At 46.3% G+C, this 9,450-nt stretch overlaps 1 protein-coding gene across 6 annotated transcripts in view; it reads left to right on the top strand.

Annotated features, from left to right (window-relative positions):
- The first annotated feature begins 493 nt into the window (after positions 1 to 493).
- GSDME (gasdermin E) overlaps positions 494 to 9,450 on the top strand; it is a 216,350-nt gene continuing 207,393 nt past the window's right edge. For 5 of the 6 annotated variants that reach the window (XM_068236031.1, XM_068236029.1, XM_068236028.1 and 2 more), the window contains exon 1: positions 494 to 580. The gene's annotated coding sequence lies outside the window, so the exon portion shown is untranslated. Of the gene's footprint in view, positions 581 to 668; positions 770 to 9,450 lie in introns of those variants that run through there. The other variant, XM_068236033.1, reaches the window with a different exon arrangement.

The following is a 9,450-nucleotide window of genomic DNA, read 5'->3' as shown; positions in this document are numbered from 1 at the left end:
AAGCACTTTGATTAATTCTGTTATCATCACTGGAGTTCCTCTTTAAGCAGGCAGACTTTTTTTGTTGATATTAGGTAAAACAAGTTTTAAATCAGCACCTGTCATGGAAAATATTTTGGAGTTCGGATTTTGCTTTTTGTAAAAGAGAAAATTACGGAAATTGAAGAAGTGTCAACATTACAGAAGCTACCCAGCAGCACTGCACCCGTATGTCAGTCAGCTGGTGGCAATACCAGAAGCTACCCAGCAGCACTGCACCCGTATATCAGTCAGCTGGTGGCAATAACAGAATCTACCCAGCAGCACTGCACCCGTATATCAGTCAGCTGGTGGCAATAGCACACGCGTCCAGGCGCAGTATTCTGAGCATTTTTCAGAGCACACGGCAGCCAGTGAGCTGCGCTGTATTTCCCGCCCCTTCTCGTCTGCGATACAGACGGGCTCCTTGTCCAATCACAGAGCGCTGGGCGTACATATCATCCAATCAGACAAAGTGGCGCTGGACGGGGACATCAGGGCGAGGAGAGAAGCGCAGCAGGGCTGGGAGGTGACTGATGACTGGTGGGCTCAGCGCTGGGAGGTGAGTGGTCACTGGAGGGGGTTCTGAATCTGTACGTTGTCATTCCACATTGTCCCTTTGTAGTCAGGCGCTGGGTACGGAGTTCCGGGGTCACACAGGCTACAAGTAGGGGTATCTCTCTTTCTTCACGGGGCCTGAAGCTGGGGATAAACAAGACATGATGATATTGTAGGAGAACGGAAGCTGGAGGTGGATAAGGAACTAAGCATGATTGTGTCATTTGTTTATTACTTGACTTTTTCTTTGCTTTTCTTTTGTTGGCAATCAAGTTGCCATTTTGAGCACTTATTTAGCAAGAACAGCACAGAATATTAGACCAAAAGTGGAGCAGTTCTCTGGGGCAGAAGGTAGGAAACCCTTCACAGTCAGGGGCGTAGCAATAGGGGTTGCAGAGGTAGCGACCGCATCGGGGCCCTTGGGCCAGAGGGACCCCGAAGGGCCCTCTGTCAACTACAGTATTAGCTCTCTGTTGGTCCTGTGCTCATAATAATCACTTCTATAGATACTTTGAATAGTGGTAATCCTTAACAAACTGTTCCCCATCCCCTTCTTGCACCTCTGACACTGTAGTTGCCCTTGGCAGGTTTTGGTGCGCCGTATCAATTGTTACGTATAGAGTGCTTGGGGGGCCCCATGTAAAACTTGCATCGGGGCCCACTGCTCCTTAGCTACGCCACTGTTCACAGTAGTGGTCACCTAAAGCGATCAGGACTTGATTCCAAGGGCGACAGTTCAGGAGCCGAGTGCTGTACAGACACGTCTGTTTCTAGGGATGACAGCACAACGTTGCCGCTTCCAACTAGTTTCAAAGTAGTAGTCACCCAAAGTGATCAGGACTTGATTCCAAGGGCGACAGTTCAGGAGCTGAGTGCTGTACAGACAAATCTCTTTCTAGGGATTACAGCACAACGTTGCTGCTTCCAGCTGGTTGCCGAGGGGGATTGTGGGCCACTGTAAACACCTCAGATTCTTGGCAGAGGTTGCTGCACTTTAACCTTGTGTGTATACAAGGCTTTACCCTAAAGTGAAGACATAAATTGGCGCTAGTCTACTTGAGGAGACCCAGCGAGAAATCCCTTTTTAGACCAACCACCACCTCTTGCTTTCTGCAATTTGGTCATGTCCATTCATTTGTAAGAAATAGGGGAGCCAGGGGGAAACACTGACACTAAAATTGCACACCTGGACCAGGCTTTGGCCACGACATAAAGTTTTCCATTCAGATCTTACTGTTGATTGAGTAAATGATTAGATTGGGCAAAAACATATACAGCCTACTGATTGCTTGCTTCCAATCCTAAGCTCAAAATGATATATTTCTCAAGCAGAAGCAAATTGGACAGGCTGGAAAATATTGATCGAAATGCCGGCCGTCGATATGTACTGTATGTCCCGATTCCTCTTGATTCATGTTTGATCGATATTCAGCATGGTAGGGTAAGGAAGTCCAGAATCAATTTGTAGTTGTGGTCGATTTGATGAAAAGATCATCTGATGCTAAGTTGGATGGAAAAATCAGCCTTTATATGGCCAACCTGTAGCTCCCCTTGCACACCCGCCACTGTAATTCCATTATTACACTGCTGGAGAGGATCGAAGTGTCGGACTTTGCTTAACACTATAGGGTGACACCATACTGGACTAGAAATGGCAGTGGTGCCCCCAGTAATCATCTTAAATGCGACCACCTGATATTTATAATATGTGGTGCAGCGGTGGGGGCTGGGGCGAAGAGTTACTAGTACAAAATTCCAGGGCTGTGGAGTCGGAGTTGGAGTCGAGGAGTCGGGGCAATTTTGGGCATCCGGAGTCTGAGTTGGAGTCGGAGTCATGGTTTCAGAAACTGAGGAGTCTGAGTCGCATGATTTTTTTGTACAAAATCCACAGCCCTGTTAAGTATTAGACTAAGGAGTCGGAGTATGAGCAATTTAGGGTACCCGGAGTCGGAGTCGTGGTTTCAGAAACTGAGGAGTCGGAGTTGGAGCCGCAAGATTTTTGTACCGACTCCACAGCCCTGCGAAAATTCCAGGGCTGTGGAGTCGGTACAAAAATCCACCGACTCCGACTCCTCAGTTTAGGATTCCACCGACTCCTCGACTCAGACTCCTCTAATTTGCATATTACAATGTTGTTGATTGAAAGTATGTAACATGAAATTCGTCTCGTAACTGCCAACGCTTAGGAATTTTAAAAGACAACTGAAGTGAGAAGGATATGGAGATTGCCATATTTATTCCCTTTAGGCTGCATTTCCACTTGTGCGGTGCGAATCGCCGCGGTAAAAATTCGCATGCGGATGCGAAATTCGTATGCGGGTCCATGCGAATTTTCACGCGAATTCGCACACGAATTCGCATGGATGACGATGTGTGCGAATTTAACCATGGCAGTGCTGGTGTGCTTTTCCATTGTTTCTATGCGAATTCGCATGAAAATTCGCATGAAAATTCGCATAAAAAAACCTCATGCGAATTTCCTATTAAATACATTGTATGCGATTCGCATAGCGGTATGCGGTATGCGAATTCTGATGGCTCTGCCATGCGAATTTTTTCTGCACAGAAAAACGCAAAGGAATCCTGACAAGTGGAAACAGTCCCATTGACTTGTATTGCTATGCGAATTTGTATGCGAAAAACGCATGCGAATTCGCGATAGTGGAAGTGAGCCCTTAGTCATAGACTAAAACTAGTCCTTGGTAAGAGTACTTGTAAAAGGTACAGACCGGAACAAAGAACATCTATCAGGTCCTAGACAATGTAACTGTGGGTACATGTAAGAGTGATGTGCAGGTACTCTGCAGGGGAATGAGGAGATTCTTCCTCTATTACACATTCTTCATGCACAATCTGAACCAGGTTTATGGGTGATAGAAAATACCTCTATGTTCAATGTGCACAACATTCTCAGTGGATTCCCTGCAGCTCTGTGGAGAGTGCATATGTAGAGTATAGTAATACTGTGTAACAAAGTAAACCTGAGACAGATGAAATTAAAGTTTTATACATACCTGGGGCTTCCTCCAGCCCCCTTCAGGCTAATCATAATCAGTTCCTCGCTGTCCTCCTCCGCCATCTGGATCTTCTGCTATGAGTCCAGGTACTTGAGCCAGTCTGGCGTAGTGCGCATGCACACACTCCGCCGCTGGGAGCGTAGTACACCTGCGCAGCACTATTGTGCAGGTGCAGAACGCTCCTGGCTGTGGAAGCGGCATGCGGCCGGACTGCGCTGACTGGCTGAATTACCAGGACTCATAGCAGAAGATCCAGGTGGTGGAGGTGGACAGTGAGGGACTGATTAGCCTGAAGGGGGCTGGAAGAATCCCCAGGTATGTATAAAACTTTTCTTTTCATCCTTCTCAGGTACCATTTAATTCGTAGTCACCAAACCAAATTTTAACAACATATCAAATTATTTGATTTCATGAGCAAAGATAGTGCGTACGTTTGCATAAATCAGAATCAACGCAGATTTATTTCCATCTCATTGACCATCTCTATTAGTGACACGGCTACACATCAGGCTTCATACTTACAGCATAGATGTTATTTCATATATATAAGAGATTCCTGTGTACACATCATATATACAGTCACAATCAGATGTGTATATCTGACTTTAAAAATACGGGGACTGCTTTATTGAAGCAGCACAAGTACCGTAAGTAATTTTGATTGGCTTATTTCATTTTTGTGGACTAAGCACAGCTATTACTGTATGTATAAATTATTTATGATGACTATTATCTGAGAAATAGAAAGTTGTATCATATTTTCTATTTTAATTACAGTTTAAATTCATTAGGAGTAGGAGTCGGTGCATTTTTTCCCGACTCCGACTCCAGGCACCCAAAATTGCCTTGACTCCACGACTCCGACTCCACAGCCCTGGAAAATTCTACAGAACATATATCAGCACTGCCATCCAATTAACTGAATGCCACTCAGTGTTATCGTTCATCTTTAACCCCTCACTGTTGAAGTTTACTTTTTTCTTTGGTCTCCTTCTAATGCCTGGTGCACACCATGCAATTTCCTGTCAGATACCGGGGCGAATCAATAATGTCTGACCTGATTTCCGATAGTTTTTCTAATTGATTTTGTACAGAAGTGATCCGTAAATCGATCAGGAAAACGATCAGACATCAGATCAGACCTGTTGGAAATTATTGATTTGTCTCGGAATCTGTCAAGAAATTGCATGGTATGCACCAGGCATAAGCCTGACAGGATGTAGATTTTCGTAGCTGTGTTGTTCGCTTTCCTGCGGTGATCTCACCCCTGCTGGAGTTTATGCTGTCATGTGACAGCTGTTGTCTCCTGGCAGTAATCAGGTGCAATGTTCACTGACTCCTGGCCCTGTGATCACCATACTACAGCGTATAGACCAGAAGTCAGGAACCTTTTTGGCTGAGAGAGCTAAAAAAAAGCCACCGATTTTAACGGAATGTAATTCCATTAGAGCCATACAATATGTCTCAAACTTGGACAGTAGGGCTCACGTCCCTGTTGACATGGTTATGTGTATACAGTTGATCCGCCAGGCAGCAGAAGTGTCAGACACGTCTTCAGCTTCTCTTGGGTTTCAGCAACATTAGCAATTTCCCCGAGAGCCAGACAGGAGAAATACTGACTAACAGCTTGTACAATTAGCTAGCTGACTTGGGGGGGTTGATTCACTTTGTAGGGCGAGATCCCCGCACTTTTGCCCAATAGGCTGCCTGTCAAGTGACAGGCAGGGTATTGGGCCAATTACAGTGAGGGGATTTTGTTCTGCAAAGTCACGGGACCTGACAGGGTCCAGAGTGGGTCAATTGGAGCAGCCGTTCATTTTGGTGTAGCGCAAGTAAGTTAGTAGTGCATGCTACAGCAGTAGCGTGCACTACTTTGAACATTTTACTTGCGCTGCTTGAGCAGTGTAGCTCAGTGAATCAACCCCTACTGATTTGTCTGTGAGCCAGATGCAACCATCAAAAGAGCCACATCTGGCTCCCGAGCCATAGGTTCCCTACCCCTGATATAGAAGGTTAGGAGGCGCATGGGTCAGTTAAAATAATCAAATGATTAAAAGTAGAGTAATGCCTCATGCACACCCTAGATGAAAACACAGCTGATAATGACCACCTCTGCCGACACTCTAGCTTGAGTACAGTTGTCCTCGGTGTCACCCATCACCTTGGGCGGTGTCAGCCCAGCAGATTGATTTGGCTGATTGCTGGCCAAGAGCATTGTTGTTCCCAATCACCCTGACTGCCACGTGACGTCACTCGTGTGCCACTTCATTTATTTATGAATCCATTAGATTCTAACCTTTACCACATGTGTAAGTAAACCGTTTGACCTTTTAATTATTGCAACACCTCCCTGGATGTTTCCTAACTACCCATATCGTACTTGAAGGCTCGTTCTTCTTGTATTGTAGTTTCCCACTGCAAATAGGAGAGCGACTTACTTCTTCATCAAGATCCAGGACCTGAGTGAGGACAGGCAATTACCCATATGCTTTACTGTATCAATTATTGCTCTGAGCATCCCTTAATGGTAAGATTGGCTGGTGTTCCATCTACCACACCCAAGCTATGTACACACTTTAGATTAAACTTGGACGGGAGCCTCCTGACATTGCCTAAAGATGTTTAGTGATGTCCAACACCCAAGTGACCCGCAAGCACATTGTTCTTCTACACACCCTGCCCGGCAGGTATTGCTTAATCATGTGCCATGTGTTGTCCCTCCTCCTTCCTCCATAGTAACAGACATGTCGCTAGCCTCAAGGGTAGTAATGCATCTGTACTGAAGTCGGGCCCTAACTGTCGCCCGAGGGATCAAGTCCCCATTCCTGCGTGCACCACTGATTGGCAGTGTGTACATAGCTTAAGAGACTCCTACATCCCTTGTTTTTTTTTACCTCTGTGAGGCACAACCTCCTGTGATTAATGTAATCACATGATCATAATGATCAGTGCTCTGCTGCAATCAATGCACCCAAAGGTACAGACTTAAAGGGATACTGTAGGGGGGTCGGGGGAAAATGAGCTGAACTTACCCGGGGCTTCTAATGGTCCCCCGCAGACATCCTGTGCCCGCGCAGCCACTCACCGATGCTCTGGTCCCGCCTCCAGTTCACTTCTGGAATTTCTGACTTTAAAGTCAGAAAACCACTGCGCCTGCGTTGCTGTGTCCTCGCTCCCGCTGATGTCACCAGGAGCGTACTGCGCAGACACAGACCATACTGGGCCTGCGCTGTGCGCTCTTGATGACATCAGCAGGAGCGAGGACATGGCAACGCAGGCGCAGTGGTTTTCTGACTTTAAAGTCAGAAATTCCAGAAGTGAACCGGAGGCGGGACCAGAGCATCGGTGAGTGGCTGCGCGGACACAGGATGTCTGCGGGGGACCATTAGAAGCCCCGGGTAAGTTCAGCTCATTTTCCCCCGACACCCCTACAGTATCCCTTTAAAGGGGTTCTGTTGACCTTTTAAAAAACAAAAACTGCCACTTAAGTACCTGGGGCTTCTATCGGCCCCCTGCAGCTGGAATGTCCTGGGCCATTCTCTTCTGATGCGCCATTCCCCGCTGCTGGCTCCGTTGTAATTATTTGTCTAACTAGACAAATAGAAGTGTGGACGTGCGCTCGCTCCCGTGCGGCAGCGGGAGCTTACTGCGCAGTACGAAGTTTTCCTGTGCTGCGCCTGCACAGTAAGCTCCCGATGATGCATGCAGGAGCGAGCACGCGCGCGGCCGCACTTCTATTCATCTAATTAGATGAATAATTACACCAGTGCTGGCTGCGGGGAACGGCACATCGGAAGAGAACGGCGCGGATCATTCCAGTTTTAGTTTTTTAAAAGGTCAACAGAATTCCTTCAAGCTTTGTACACTCATACAATCCACACTCGATCTCTCGGACCACATTGCAGGCCGACACAGTACTGTTCTGTTGCTATGCAGGGGGAAAGGACGGCCAACGGAGCAGCACGCGAGTGATGTCACATGATGGGCAGGCTGAGTGGTGAGAACATTACGATCGGATGAATTGATCCACCAGGCTGACGTTGGTTGAGGTGTCGGTGGGCATTATGGGCCGCTATGCACATTCTAGATTCTTGGCAGAGGCAATCGTTATTGGCTGCCTTGGCTGTTTCATGTAACGTGTATACGAGGCTTTAGCTGGAGACTTAGCTCTGTCCTGAGAAAACAATGCTATTTCTTTTGGATTTACTAACAATTGACCAAGATAAATTATTATTTTTTACAATTTTATATAGCGCCGACATCTTCCACAATGCTGTACAGAGTATATTGTGTTGTCATTTTACTGTCCCTAAAGGGGCCCATACACCTAACAATTTTCCCGCAGACATACAGCAGATTCGATCACTGTGATCGAATCTGCTGTGAAATCGTTGCGCAAACGCTGACAGAACGATCGATTTCCGTCCGAAATCAATCGTTCCCGTCGAGCTGTCCGTGCGGAAGATTTTGCTAGATTGCCGGTGGGTCGGGAGTGCGTCGATAACGGTGTTCGAATGGCCGACGCAATACAGCAGCAAAACATTACCTGTTCCGGCCGACGCAAGTCCCTGCTGTCACCGCTGTCTTCTTCTCCACTGGGTTCCGGACCGGCTGGCTTCACTTGCTGTCCCGGCAGGAAGTTTAAACAGTAGAGCGCCCACTACTGTTTAAACATCCCCGGACAGAAAGAAGTGAAGCCAGCCAGTCCGGAACCCAGCGGAGAAGAAGACAGCGGTGACATCGAGCTGAAATCGATTCACAATCTGTTTGCAGTAAAGGCAGCCATACGATCCCTCTCTGATCAGATTCGATCAGAGAGGGATCTATCTGTTGGTCGATCTGATGGCAAATCGACCAGTGTATGGCCACCTTTAGAGGGGCTCACAATCTATTCTAATCCCTACCATAGTCATATGTCTATGTACAGTCATGGCTGAAATTGTTGGCAGCAGCCAAGAAGGAGCCACTAATGTATACTCTCTGACGAACGGTCCCCCCCCCCGAAATGGCGCTGTCAGGGTATACTTTTGGGATGGTGTCTAACTGTTACCAGTAGCATATGTTTGCTGCTTATTTGCTCATGAGTGCATTGCCATTTGCTGTATGCATTATGCTTCCTGATTGATTTATGCTCATGCTCATATCCTGACCTGCTGTCAGTTATATGTATGCCCTTCCAATGTTTTGGACTTTTGATATGCTGCTACTTTTTTGAATACAATTTAATACAAATCTATTTGCATTTATCAATTGCTGGTGTGTGAGTTAATTTTTATGACATCGAAATTGTTGGCACCCGAGAAATGTTTCCAGTAAATCCAAGTATTTCTCACAGAAAAGTAGTGCAGTAACACATGTTTTGCTATATGCATGTTTATTCCCTTTGTGTGTATTGGAAAAACAAAACAAAAAAGCAAACTGGACAGAACGTCACACAAAACTCCAAAAATGGTCTAGACAAAATTATTGGCACTCTTTCAAAATTGTGGATAAATAAGATTGTTTCAAGCATGTGATGCACCTTTAACCATTTCAGCCTGTGGGTATTTTTCACCTTATGCATCCGAGCAATTTTCACCTCCCATTAATTTGCCAATAACTTTATCACTACTTATAACAATTAAATGATCTATATCTTCTTTTTCCGCCACCAATTAGGCTTTCTTTGGGTGGTACATTTCGCTAAGAATTATTTTTTTCTAAATGCATTTTCACAGGGGCTCCCTCCATATACCTACGCGTGCGGCTGCAAACTGCGCAGCCGCATGCGTAAGGGTATGGAGGGAGCCCCTGTGCATGCGGACAATTGGTCGGGTCCGCCGGAAGTGACGGGGCCCGGTACTGGCGATACAGGAAA

This window comes from Hyperolius riggenbachi, chromosome 5 (assembly GCF_040937935.1).
Source record: "Hyperolius riggenbachi isolate aHypRig1 chromosome 5, aHypRig1.pri, whole genome shotgun sequence".
Classification (NCBI taxonomy): domain Eukaryota; kingdom Metazoa; phylum Chordata; class Amphibia; order Anura; family Hyperoliidae; genus Hyperolius; species Hyperolius riggenbachi.
This window is presented reverse-complemented; position numbering and strand designations above follow the sequence as displayed.